Raw genomic sequence first — 15040 nt, 5'->3', positions numbered from 1 at the left:
TGTGAATATTTTTCATTTGTAAATACAACTCACTCAATTGTTTTGTGGTTCCAATGACCATTTGTGTTAAAGCTTCTTTTCATAAACATTAGCTATTAGGTTTGAGTTATCATAGAGACTGATATAATACTCACATGTATCCTTAGTGATGGACCATAAGTCTTCCATGCTTATTATAGGGTTAACCCCTCACTAGCATGTTGAAGCTCTCCTCATATGGTGGATTTGTGGTTTCAGGTTGAGTTTTCTCCCTTTGATAACAAAAGACCTTAAGGCTTTTGACCAATCAATTCACCAACTTCTTTTGAGATTTTTACCCCAAACTACAAGGTTTTGATCCTACCTTTTTAAGATGGTACGTAGGCAATGGGTTTATCCATTCAAACACCAAAATGTAAATAACTTGTATATTCTTTTCTCATCTCCCCCAATCATGTTTGCACAAATATTTTCACAAATATCAAACTACCATACAACATTTGTAAAAAGGGCTCCCTTAGAGTACTAAGGATGTTTTGGGTGTTTAAAACCTTCCCATTACATAACCAACCCCCTTACCCAGATCTCTGACATTTTTATTAGTTTTTGATTTGATAAAACTTCTCGGTTTTTGTTCTTTTTCTAAGCTTTCCTTTGGATAAATAGAAGTGCGGTGGCGATTCGAATTGTATGATTTACTTTTGATTTAATCAATAAATCTAAAAGTAACGAATACCCCGCTACAGAAAAGTGGCGACTCTGTTGGGGAAGATTTTCCTAGTGGGTTTTGCCTACTTTTTACCTTTGTTGTATTGTATGTTATATTTATTTTATGACATATTTTTGTGCAAATTTGGGATGACTGTATTGTTTGTAATGTATGAATTGCTTGATATATCAATTGCTTATGTGCTTGGTGGTCTTTTGTGAGATGAGTTCTATACCCGAACTCGAGTGCACTTATGATAGGAGAATGGCAGAGTCTTGTTGACTTGTGTGGAGTTATTCCTTAGCAAGTTGACTTGCAAGCCTATTCACTTGGTAGAGGTTATGTTGGGATCAATAATGTCACACGAGTAGTCGTGGTTAGGCATTACTCTTTCCAATGTATGCCTTAGAAGCCAAGGACCTTAGATTACCTAACCCATCTTGGCCTATTCTAGGACTTAGAGCGAAGGTCGTTCAAGTGTAAGATTTGATACGATTGTTACACGATACTACACTCATAAGAGTCTCTCTTGAGAATATTTTTGGAATACGAGTAGTCGTTTATCCGATAATATCCGAAAGATGGGATGATGACTATAGGAACCTCTTGTAGAACATGATTGTCAGGTTTAACCATAGTACACTCCCTTTGGGTGGTTCTTAACCGAGACTCCATGTTCGTGACTTGCAACGAACCCTTGATTCGCGGTTGATCCGCTCTCGTATATCCTTAATATCAATGGAACTTAGGTGTTGATAAGGTGTAAACCATAATCCACCAAAATGGATGATTGATATTAAGGATGACTTGATCCATCCCGTGACCTTTGTTTGATGTGATTTGCTTGATCCTTGAGTGTGATTGTTGCTTCCATGCATTCATGTATTCATACACATCCATATCATCAATAATAAGAAAATTTGCAAGGAACTTAAGAGGTCTATTTGCAAATTTTCAGACATGGATAAGCAAAGAAGGAATATGAAGAAGTACAGTTTCAAACAACCCGACTTGATAGAGTTAAAGAGTTTGACATCCTATGTATTAGATCCCTTGGAGTTCAAATCTTGCCATGGGAAGCTTCTGTGTATTCTTGCTACTCAGGTGGATGAAGGTCTGATAAGTGTGTTGGTACAGTTCTATGATCCCTTGTACCATTGCTTCACTTTTCCGTATTTCAAGATTTTGCCTACGCTTGAGGAGTATGCTTATCTTGTGGGTATACCTATCCTAGATCAGATGTCGTTCAGTGGCTTTGAGAGAGTTCCTTCTTCCCAAGAGATTGCTGATTTGTTGCATATAGATGAATCTATTGTTGGTGCTCATATGACTACCAAAGGTGGAATTCAAGGTCTCCCATCTGATTTCCTCATTGCTCAAGCTACTTATTTTGGGAAGGCCATGAGTGAGGACGCCTTTGAGGCCATATTTGTACTTCTCATCTATGGGCTAGTGTTATTCCCCAACATCGACAATTTTGTGGATGTGAACGCTATTAGGATTTTCTCTACTCTTTATCCCGTTCCTACTCTGTTGGGTGACACTTATTTCTCTTTGCTTATGAGGAATGCAAAGGGTGGTGGTACCATTGTATGCTGTTTGCCTCTGTTGTACAAGTAGTTTATTTCACACTTGCCACAGACGCTCGCCTTCAAGGAGAACAAAGGATGTCTACGGTGGTCCACGAGACTTATGTTTCTCACTAATGATGATATCTTTTGGTACAACCGTGTATATGATGGTGTGCAGATTATTGACTCTTATGGTGAATTCTCCAATGTGCCTCTTCTTGGTACATGTGTGGGATTAACTACAACCCTACTTTGGCACGTCGTCAGCTTGGGTTCGCTTTAAAGGATAAACGTAATAACATTTTGTTAGAAGGTGTGTTCTTTCAAGAGGGTAAAGATCCCCAAAACTTGAAGGTCAGGATGGTCCGCGCTTGGCGCAAGATTCCTAGGAAGGGAAGGAAAGAGCTTGGTTCGAAGAATTGTATTGCTTTGGAACCCTATACCTCGTGGGTTAAGAGGAGAGCTTCTGAGTACCGCATGCCCTACGATTACCCGAGGCCTACACCTATGGTTATGTTTGGATCTTCAACCCTCCCTAACCAAGGAGTAGAGGAGTTGAGAGACGAAGACCGTTCGCGTGCTTGGGTCCGTGAGCGAGAGGAGCTACTTCAGTAGCTTAGAGATAAGGATGCGTTGATAGAGTTTCTGGAGCATCAGGTTATCGACGAGCCTGATGATGTGGTGACTTCCCTTCTTCCTCAATCTTCCAAGTTTTAGAAGAGGAAGTACGACCGACTCGCCAAGGAGAAAGCAGATATGGAGGCAGCCTATGAGAGCGAGGTGAAGAGGCTTCGTGCAACTTATCTTCCAGTCTCGAGAGCTTTAGACGATTGTTTCTAGGGTTCCATAGGATGTTGATTTTCCTTCTCTCTTGTATTGTATTTTGGTTACTAAGACTGTACTTCTTTGGTGTAAATTTTTTTCCAGATATTATTGATATGATTATTCCATATATGTCTAATGATTAATATTTCCAAATATTTGCAAATAAATCTCTAAATTTACTCTGATTAAAAATAAAATCATATGCACAAGCATTGCATGCATCATGTGCATAAGCAGGTTTTGTTCCAGGCTTCTTGATCAGTGGTCTAACTCTGTGTTCTTCATTTATTTTGAAGACAAGCTGACGCACCGATACTATACCAGAGCCAACTCATCAAAGCTAATGGATCACCTCGAGCAAGAAAACAGAGAACTCAAGGAGGAAGTGGCAAGATTGACTGCCCTGATGGAGTCATTCTTGGCCGCCCAAAGCCAGTCTTCTCCAACGCCTTCAACTCCTCCCTAAAGGACGGTCATTTCAGAGGTTTCTTCCTCTACCGTGCCTGCTGCCAGTGCCCACTTCGCTCCGTCTGCTATGCCAACCGGGTTTCCCTGGAGGATGCCCGCGAATTTTGTTCTAGAGGGTCTCGCCCCTACATTTGCTTCTCTGTCGGCATCTAGCCCAATCCTTGCTGTGCCACCTCCAGTCGTGCATACTTTGCCGAGAGTTGATGACACCATTTATCACTCTGAGCCATCTGAGGGACCAGATCTGTACGAGAAAATGGATGCTATGAATGATCAATTCCTTGAGCTGCGCAGGGAACTTAAAACTCTCTGAGGGAAGGACCTCTTCGGCAAATCTGCTGCTGAGCTATGCCTCGTGCCTAATGTCAATATTCCTATCAAATTCAAAGTGTCTGACTTTGAAAAGTACAAAGGAAACACTTGCCCGCTCAGCCATCTTGTGATGTACGCATGCAAGATGTCGACTCAGACCGACAACGATCAACTCCTGATCCACTACTTCCAGGACAGCCTGTCCGGTGCCGCCCTAAGATGGTACATGGGTCTGGATAGTGTGAATGTTCGCTCCTTCAACGACCTTGGCGAAGCTTTCATCAAGTAGTACAAATATAACATTGATATGGCTCCCGATAGGGACCAACTGAGGGCTATGTCCCAGAAGGAGAAAGAAACATTCAAGGAGTACGCCTAGAGGTGGCGAGAATTGGCTGTACAGATTGTGCCCCCGCTTGAAGAGAAAGAAATGATGAAGATATTTCTCAAGACTTTAAGCTCTTTCTACTACGAGCGGATGATTGCTAGCGCTCCTTCTGACTTCCCCGAGATGGTGAACATTGAGATGTGACTAGAAGAAGGAGTCAGGGAAGGGCGCCTGACCAGAGAAGAAGGCTCTTCTGCCAAACGTTATGGGGCGTTTGCCAAGAAGAAAGATGGAGAGGAACATGTTGTGTCCTCCCATGTTAAACAAAGAAGACCCTCTGTGAAGAGGAAGACTGTGTGTCCGGCCAGTAACCAGCACCAGGTGGCTCATATAGCACCTGCTTCTAGAGAGAATCAACATTATCAGCATGAGAACCAGCAACAACAACATCAATAGTATCAACAACAACATCGTCCGCAACAGCAGGCCTACCATCCTCGAAACAACAATCAAACCAGCACAAGCTATGATAGGAAGAGGGTCACTTTAGATCCAATTCCAATGACTTATGCCGAGGTATATCCTTCACTGATTGAAAGGAAATTGATTATTCCACGTGACCCACATGTTGTACCGACCAACCCTCAATGGTGGTATAATCCCGAGCTTCACTGTGTTTATCATTCCGGTGCTCCCGGACATGATGTGGAGAACTGTTACCCTCTCAAGACCAAGGTTCAAGACCTTGTTAGAAGCGGTATTTTGTTTTTCGAGGACGTCAGTCCTAACGTCAAGAAGAACCCATTGCCCGAGCATGGGAAATTTGCTGTTAATATGGTTCAGGGTTGTCCTGGCAAGTATAAGGTCAGATACGTCATCCATATCAGACAATCTTTGGTCGAGATGCATAGACTGTTATATGGATACAGTCACTAAGAGCATGACCATGACAGTTGTCGTGTATGCACTGTCAATGAGAGGGGATGTCGTCAAGTCAGGAAAGACAACCAAGAAATGCTGGATCAGGGTGTGATCGAGATACTTCAGAATCGTGACGAGGATGAAGTTAATGTTATATCGCATGTATTCAGAATACCTGAGGCTGTTGTTGTCAGATACGATGGCAGCAAGCAGAAGGTTTCTCCTACTCTCATTATTAAGCCAGCTGGCCCTGTTCCATACTCTTTCGACAAGTCTGTTCCCTATCGATATAATGCAGTTGCATTAGAAGATTGGAAGGAGGTACCTCTGCCCTCCACTTTTGTGACCAGTATCTCTGATGTTAGTGGTTTGACCTGCAGTGGTCGTGTGTTCTCGGCGCCGCCGAAACCCCAAGTTGACACCAGAAGGACTGATGCCATTACTGACAATGTTGCCCGTCCTGTGGGGAATTCTTCTTCTTCTCCGGATCTGGAACTTGCTGTTGATAGACCTGTTGTGACTGCTAGAACTCCTATCCCTGCTGGCCAGAATGGCATGTTGAGAGAGGACTGTGATGAGATGCTGAGGCTCATCAAGAGGAGCGAGTATAATGTTGTAGATCAGCTGCTACAAACTCCTTCAAAGATATATGTGTTGTCTTTGTTGATGAACTCCGAGCCACATCAAGAAGCTTTGTAGAAGGTGTTGGACGTGGCGTACGTGGATCACGACGTCACCATAGAATAGTTTTATAAGATTGTTGCAAATATTACTGCTTGTAACAACCTGAGCTTTTGCGACGCTGATCTTCCCGAGGAGGGAAAAGACCACAATTTGGCGTTACACATCTCTATGAACTGCAAGGATGATGCCTTGTCTAATGTGCTGGTAGACATAGGATCATCGCTGAATTTGTTGCCAAAATCCACTCTGGCGAAACTTTCATACCAGGGGCCTCCCATGAGGCAGAGTGGAATGGTTGTGAAAGCTTTTGATGGATCCAGAAAGACTGTGATTGGCGAGGTTGAGCTCCCAATCAAGATAGGACCTAGTGATTTCCAGATCACTTTTCAGGTCATGGATATCCACCCATCATATAGCTGTTTGTTAGGAAGACCATGGATTCACGAGGCAGGCGCCGTGACATCCACCCTACACAAAAAGTTGAAGTTCGTGAAGAATAAGAAGTTGGTGGTGATAGGGGGAGAGAAGGCTCTCTTGGTTAGCCATTTGTCTTCCTTTTCTTACATTGATGCTGAGGATGAGGTTGGAACGTTGTTCCAAGCCTTGTTTATTGTTGAGCCTTCTAAGAAAGGAACTTCTTCATTTGAGTCCTACAATGATGCAAAGTTGGCCATTGAGCATGGCGCAACTACTAGTTTAGGACAAATGATTAAGCTGGAAGACAATAAATCTCGGGCTGGCATAGGGTACTCTTCAGGCACTTTCAACAAGCATGGGCTGTTTCAGAGTGGAGGTTTCATCCACACGGTCGAAGACCAAGAGGCTACTGCTATAGTGGAGGATGATGCAGAGGAAGATTCTGGCAACTTTGTCATCCCTAGAGGAGTCTGCAATAATTGGGTCGATGTTGATGTTCCAACAGTTGTCTATAAGTCCATGTAATGTTCATTTTTGTTTAAAAACCCTTCTCCCATGCTAAAAGGAGAAGTGATGACATTGTTGGCACATAAATACAACGATATTCATTCAATAAATTCATATTAAATGTTTGTTTTTCCAAATTATTTTTACTTTTTGCTTTTTGCATGAAATTGGTGATCACAAAAAACCCTAAAAAGAGAATAAAATCAATCTTTTTATTTGCATAATGATTTGTTTTGTTTGAATTCTAAAATCTCTTTTATATCCAAAATCATTATGCAGGTTGATCAAACCCATTGAACATAATGATCCAACACTATCTCCCAACTTTGAGTTCCCTGTATTTGAGGTAGAAGGAGATGATGTTGAAGAGATTCCTGATGAGATTACCCGTCTACTTGAGCACGAAGAGAAGATCATTCAGCCACATCTTGAGAATCTGGAAACAGTCAACTTGGGGTCTGAGGATTGTGTTTGTGAAGTGAAGATTGGGGCACTCCTTGAAGAATCTGTAAAGAAGGGGTTGATTGAGTTGCTACAAGAATATGTCGACGTCTTTGCCTAGTCATATGAAGACATGCCTGGTCTGGATACTGATATCGTGCAACATTTCCTGCCTTTGAAGCCTGAGTGTGTGCCTGTGAAGCAGAAGCTCAGAAGAACTCATCCTGATATGGCAGTGAAGATTAAAGAAGAAGTTCATAAGTAAATTGATGCGGGGTTTCTGGTGACTTCTACATATCCTCAATGGGTGGCCAATATTGTGCTCGTGCCTAAGATAGATGGAAAAGTCCGAATGTGTGTGGACTATAGAGACTTGTATAAAGCTAGTCCGAAAGATGATTTTCCTCTACCACATATTGATATGTTGGTAGACAATACGGCTAAATTCAATGTCTTCTCATTTATGGACGGATTTTCCGGTTATAATTAGATCAAAATGGCACCCGAGGATATGGAGAAGACAACATTCATCACACCTTGGGGAACATTCTGTTATCGAGTGATGCCCTTCGGTTTGAAGAACGCCGGAGCCACGTATCAACGAGCTATGACTACCTTGTTTCATGATATGATGCACAAGGAGATAGAGGTATATGTTGATGATATGATTGCAAAGTCGAAAATGGAAGTTGAACATGTTGAGCACTTGTTGAAGCTTTTTTAGCGTTTGAGGAAGTACAAACTCCGTCTAAATCCGAACAAGTGTAAATTTGGAGTCTGTTCCGAAAAGTTATTGGGCTTCATTGTCAGTGAAAGAGGTATTGAGGTTGCTCCTGCCAAGGTCAAAGCAATACAAGAGATGCCTGCGCCCAAAACTGAGAAGCAAGTCCGAGGTTTTCTTGGCTGCTTGAATTATATTTCCAGATTTATATCCCACATGAATGCCACATGTGCGCCTATATTCAAGCTCCTCTGTCTCAACCTGTGGAAGGGAGACCCTTGATTATGTACTTGACCGTTCTTGAAGACTCTATGGGTTGTGTATTGGGTCAGCAAGATGAATCTGGGAAGAAAGAGTATGCTATATACTATCTGAGTAAGAAGTTCACTGATTGTGAGTCTCGATACTTAATGCTTGAGAAAACATGTTGTGCTTTGGCTTGGGCTGCTAAGCGCTTACGCCAGTATATGCTGAATCATACGACTTGGATGATATCCAAAATGGATCCAATCAAGTACATCTTTGAGAAGCCTGCTTTAATTGGGAGGATCGCCCGTTGGCAGATGCTGTTGTCTGAGTATGATATTGAGTATCGAGCTCAGAAAGCTATTAAAGGTAGTATCTTGGCTGACCACTTGGCACATAAACCAAATGAGGATTATCAGTCTGTTCAGTATGACTTCCTCGATGATAAGATTCTATATTTGAAAATGAAATATTACGATGAGCCTACGCTCGATGAAGGGCCATAGCCTGGTTCCCGATGGATCATGGTGTTTGATGGCGCTGTAAATCAATATGGAAATGGTATTAGGGCAGTGATCATTACTCCTCAGGGCACACATTTTCCTTTTACAGCAAGGCTAACTTTCAAATGCACGAATAATATGGCGGAGTATGAGGCCTGTATTATGGGATTGGAAGAGTGTATTAATCTTAGGATCAAACATCTTGATGTGTATGGTGATTCGGCCCTTGTTGTTAATCAGATTAAGGGTGAATGGGAGACGAATCAGCCCGGTCTCATTCTATATAGAGATTATGCGAGGAGGATTTCAACGTTCTTTACTGAGGTTGACTTCCATCATATTCCTCGAGATGAGAATCAGATGACAGATGCTCTTGCTACGCTTGCTTCGATGATTGTGGTGAAATTCTGGAATGAAGTCCCCAATATTACGGTGATACGCTTGGATAGACCAGCTCATGTATTTGCAGTAGAAGAAATGAAAGATGATAAGCCATGGTATTATGACATCAAATGTTTTCTTCAGAGTTTGATTTACCCGCCTGGGGCATCTGTTAAAGATAAGAAAACTTTGAGGAGATTATCTGGCAGTTTCTACCTCAATGGCGAAGTGCTTTATAAGAGGAATTTTGACATGGTTCTGCTCAGATGCGTGGATAGACACGAAGCAGACCTGTTGATGACTGAAGTCGATGAGGGTTCATTTGGTACTCATTCCAATGGACATGCAATGGCGAAGAAGATGTTGAGAGCAGACTACTATTGGCTGACAATGGAGTCTGACTGTTGCAAATACGTGAAGAAATGCCACAAGTGTCAGATTTATGTGGATAAAATTCATATTCGCCCCACACTTCTGAATGTGATTTCATCACCATGGCCTTTCTCTATATGGGGAATTGATATGATTGGCATGATAGAGCCAAAAGCGTCCAACGGTCACCGTTTTATTCTCGTAGAAATTGATTACTTCACCAAGTGGGTTGAAGCGGCATCATATGCGAACGTGACCAGGCAGGTGGTTATGAAGTTCATCAAGAATCAACTCATATGCCGCTATGGTGTGCCAGATAAGATCATTACTGATAATGGATCTAACTTGAACAACAAGATGATGAAAGAGCTGTGTAGCGAGTTCAAGATTGTACAACATAATTCTTCTCCTTATAGACCCAAGATGAATGAGGTTGTTGAAGCTGCTAATAAGAACATCAAGAAGATTATCCAAAAGATGGTTGTTACGTACAAAGATTGGCATGAGATGCTGCCATTTGCTTTACATGGTTATCGTACATCTGTCCGACTTCAACAGGGGCAACCCCTTTCTCTCTTGTTTATGGCATGGAGGTCGTGCTCCCAGTGGAAGTTGAGATCCCATCAATGAGAGTCTTGATGGAAGCCAAGTTGACTGAGGCTGAATGGGTTCAGAGTCGTTATGACCAACTGAATTTAATTGAAGAGAAGAGGTTGACTGCCATGTGCCATGGTCAGTTATATCAACAAAGGATGAAGAAAGCCTTTGATAAGAAGGTCAAGCCTCGTGTGTTCCAAGAAGGTGACCTTGTGCTCAAGAAAGTCTTGTCTTTCGCGCCCGATTCTAGGGGCAAGTGGACTCCGAACTATGAAGGTCCATATGTTGTTAAGAGAGCCTTTTCAGGCGGTGCATTGATACTTACAACTATGGATGGGGAGGATTTCACTCTTCCTGTGAATTCAGATGCAGTCAAGAAATACTTTGCCTAAAATAAAAACAGAATAGCTCGCTAAGTTGAAAACCCGAAAGGGCGGCTTAGGCAAAAATGAGCGTCTCTGTGGATTGAAAACCCGAAAGGGAAGTCCAGGCAAAAGTTAGAGACATATAAGAAATGAATATATATCTCGCTAGATTGAGTACCTCACCCTGGGGCAATCTAGGCAAAAATTAGGGATTTGGCATGTAACTGCATCCTGACAAGACTTTGTTTTTCAACCGTTTTCTCTCAAAGATTCTCGCTCAGTCATCGTCAACTGAAGCTTAAAATACATTGGATTCAGAGTTGGTGGAGAAATGGTCATTATGTTCAATGTAGCCTTTTCCCAATATATATCACCAATTTCAAATTTGTAAAGATCCATGGAGTCTTGCCATTTGCAGACTACCATTCCATCAAATAAATTTGAGCCTTTATCCAATTTTTTGCACTCTTATTTGTTTCTGTTTAACAAATTTTTGCATGTTTTAATTGATAAATATCATTGTTTTAAATAAATAAAGTTTTTTAAACTATTTTTAAACAAAGTGAGCATTCACTATGACTCAAAGGATAATTGGAACGTCTTCAGTACTCTCCCAAGGATAGTATGATCTCCAAAAGGGTAAGACACTTGTTCATATTCCTAGCATTATTGTTTCCTCTTCACCATCTTTCAGGCTGTCTCCTCAGTCAGCGCAGAGAGGTAATACACCACCAAATTCCCCAGGGTGTTTGGAGTTTTGGTCTCGGTCTTCTACCTCCCAGTGGGTCTGGATCTAGCATATGTGTTTTATCAAATATATGGTTGTCATCCCTTGTGTCGAATGACCTAAAATCCCTTATAGATTGATAAATTTACATGCTGTCTTTTTCGAGGAAGTTGGTTTTCCCTCATTCAGATTGGAAATCTCCCGTAGAATGAGCAGGAAATCCCGACATGAGTGGAATTTTCAACAAGTGGGTTTGTAGCTTATCCCCAGTGGATTCGCATACACTGTTCTCCAGCAGGTTTGCCTCCCCGTTCATCCTCAACAGGGTTGCTCCCATTAGACTTCCCTAGTTTGGTCACCAGCATATTATTTCCAGTTGATCGCCTGCATGTTATTCCCAGTTCAGTCATCAGTAGTTGTTTCCCTAGTGGAGTTGCCTGATCGGAGCCTGATTGTGGTTACTTCCTCCTTCTCGGATAGTTTTCCTCCTAGCAGGGAGGGTGATGAAAATGTTTATTTTTCTATCCCCCAGCGGAGCGGTGTTTCTCTTCTCCCCGGCAGAGATTGTTTCTCCAGCGGTATGAGGAATTGTGATGGTTATTAGAACTTTTGTTCGGTGGTTATTCCCCGCAGATTTTCCTATCTTTCCTTGGCTCTTCCCCAGTAGAGTTACTTCTACGGTGGATTTTACCCGTGTTAAGCTCCCTAGTGGTGATTGAGTAGCTTCCCCAGCTAAGGCTTTACCTGATTTTAGTTTGGCATTGGAACTTCTGACGAGGACATGTTGTCTTCTTCCCTAGTGGAGTGACTGGATCTCTTTCTCCATAGCAGAGATGTTTCCTTCCGTGTTTAGAAGTGAATGTTGTTTTGACGTGCTTCTGTATGGTGGTTGTTCCCCACAGAATTCCACATCACCCCCTGATAAGATCCCCAGTAGAGTTCTTCTATGATCAATCTTATCCATGTCTCTGCATACTGTTGGAAGATCCCCAGATTTGGTGGTTGTGATCCTTTGCTCACCCCCAACAGCAGTCTCTAATCCTCGGTGATCCTACTTGTTCTCCTAGCAGTGGTCTTTGTCCCCAGCAGTGACTCTGTTTGATCCTCAGAGGTGATTGGTTTCCTGGTATTGGTTGCCCCCACTAGATTGGATTTTTTCCCGTGGGCTTGGCTTTTCTCTTTTGAGATGTTGTACAGGATGTATGTCCATTGATTCTTGGACCTGTTTGTGTTAGATATGTCTGTTTGTCAGCATTAATCATACATAAACCACACATATACATGCATAGTTACAACATCCAGATATTCATGTTGCATTCTTTGCCATATATCTTTGTTTGTTATCTCCTGCTGATTGGTGATACATATTTCCCCAAGTAAATGTTGATGTCTGATCTCTCCATTTAGAGTCAGCCTTATAGGCAGAAAGTGTCTATCTTTCCTTCTATATTCCCCACTGAGCTATGCCCTCGTGGATGATTATTATTTCAGTTTCCTCCCAAAACATATATTGGGATAGAACTACTCCCCTGAGTTATATCCTTATTGGGTTGAGTCTTGTTTCATTGTGTCTCTCTAGTTTGCTCCTAGATTAACTACTCTTGTTATTTCCCCTGCACTTCCCTGTGGTTCAGGTGACCAATTGCTCAGTAAACAGTAGTTGTTCATTCTCTCCCCAACGGATGTTGTGGCCTTCTACCCAGTAACTGGTAGTTGTAAGTCCTATTTTTGTGGTTTCTACCCAGTAACCGGTAGTTGTAAACCCCATTTTGTCCCCTTGCAGAGTTAACCTTGATTATTGTTCATCCTAACCGATGACGGTTACTCTCTTATGTGGTTTTCTACCCAGTAACTGGTAGATGTAATCCCCTATTTGTTGGTTGTCTTTATCCAATATTCGGTATTGATATTCCTTCGTTTTGAGTATATCTCCCAGTAAACGGTGATATATCTCTTGGATAATTGCTCTAATTAAGCAATTTATCCCCAGCGAGTCATCTTTCATTTACCCTTGTTTGGTAATGATTATTTCTCCCCTTGATTGGTCATCATTTTATACCCAGTAGCTGGTATCCCGATGCCCTTTCTTTTCGGTCGATTTATTCTTTATTAACCTAGTAACCGGTTGTGGATAATCTTCCATGCGAGTATGTTATCTATGTTCTGACGGTAATAGATAATATATCTCATGCGCTCTTCAGTTGAAGTCTTTTTCTTCCCCAGTTGAGTGAGATTCATATTTCCTTATGGAATCGAATGTCCATCCTGTAATCGAGTCTTCTTTCTCAGCCCTCCTTTCGGATGATGAGTGTTTTGGAAGTATCCCCCAATTCACGCCTGGTTGGTCACTTATTATATGCCCAGTAACCGGTATCCCTAGTGTTCCTTCCTTCTGTTCCCTGTTATGACTTTTTGTCCCCTGTGGAGCCAGATTTTCCTGAGTTAAGATATACCTTTTAGGTTTTCCTCAGATGTTTTGGATGATTGATATCTCTCACCCTTATACCGGTCTTAGATATTCTTTCTCCCTGAGCATGTTGCCTTTTCACCCTTATACCGGTGTATTTGATCACATGTCTCTTCGAGCTTATTACCCAGTAACCGGTAATACCTCGTTTGTTTCTTCCTCGCTGAGTCCTTTTTGTGGACATTCCCAGCCTGAGTCCGGATTTTTATCCGAAGTATCCTTTGTGGATAGTTTGCTGTATTGGCATATTCCCCAATACATGCATCTTTGCGTCAACTCGAGTCTTTCCATTGATTTATTTTCATGGAATCCCTTCGTGTCTCAGCAAGTTTTAAGTCGTGACCTGCTCACACATTTTATTCCTTTTATTCCCTAGTAAAGTCCCCAGAGTCTCTGTCTCTTTTATGAGTGTATTACTCATATGGACTTTTCAGTTCTCCTGATTTCTTTTTCTTTGTGGACATATATCCCCACAGAGTATTAATTTTTGCATACATGCATTTGCATCATGAGGTCTCTTAGGGACCAAAATTCGTCTCTTTATTATTATTTAAGCCCATTCTACCCCATCGAGATGAAGATTTTAACCTTCATATCTCCGACTAGAATGACCTTAAATAGGGGCATCTGTAAGACCCTAAGATCCCTCATGGCATCATAGCATTTCTCATTGCATTTTGCCTTAAGGATCATAGCATGTTTGGCTCCTTAATCCTTGGGTTGGGACTTGTGTGAGTTGGTTTGAGACCACCAAGCATGCTTGAATTGTATATTATTGCTTTTCTTATTTTGTTTGCTAACCAAAAGCACAAAAATATGTCACTAACTTGTTTTGTTTTGAAGCTTGAGCAATCATGTGATCCAAGGCTCCTAGGAGGCCCCTATGCCCATTGAAGTGGCCAGATGAAAGTGAAAGCAAGCATGACAGTGGTTCCCAAAGCTCTCAATCATCATATGTTCCTCCCAAGTATCTCAATTTTCCAATTTGATCAAGATAAACCAAAGGGCTTGGGGATTGTTTCCTAAGGAAACCCTAATTCAACTATGCATTGACTATGCCTTGCTCATGAAGCAACCTCAACCCATGATCAGATGCAATCAAGGTAAGTTATTTTATTCATCATTTTATGCATATATAAGCCTATTTGAGTGTCCTCAATCATTCATTCATTAAGATTTGAAGTTTGGACTTGAGAAGTTGATCAGTCAATTCATCTGACTATTTTGAAATCCACTAAGACCTATCTTTTGATGTGTTTGTCAAATGAAGATGACCCCAAGAGAAAAAATGTTCTTAAGAACCATATGAACAACTTTAATGTTCATAAAAAATCCATTTGAAACTTGGAAGGTCATAATTCATTTCAAAACATTATAGGTCATTTTGACTGAAACCCTAATTTTAGGTCAACTTCCCAAGGACCTAACTCCTTCATTTTTCATGATTTTGAGGTGGGACCAAGTGAATTGGAAGGTTTAATATGTCTACTTAAATTGTT

Source organism: Lathyrus oleraceus, chromosome 6, assembly GCF_024323335.1.
Source record: "Lathyrus oleraceus cultivar Zhongwan6 chromosome 6, CAAS_Psat_ZW6_1.0, whole genome shotgun sequence".
Taxonomy (NCBI): Eukaryota; Viridiplantae; Streptophyta; class Magnoliopsida; order Fabales; family Fabaceae; genus Lathyrus; species Lathyrus oleraceus.
The sequence above is the reverse complement of the archived record's forward strand: the minus strand, read 5'-3'. Positions refer to the sequence as shown.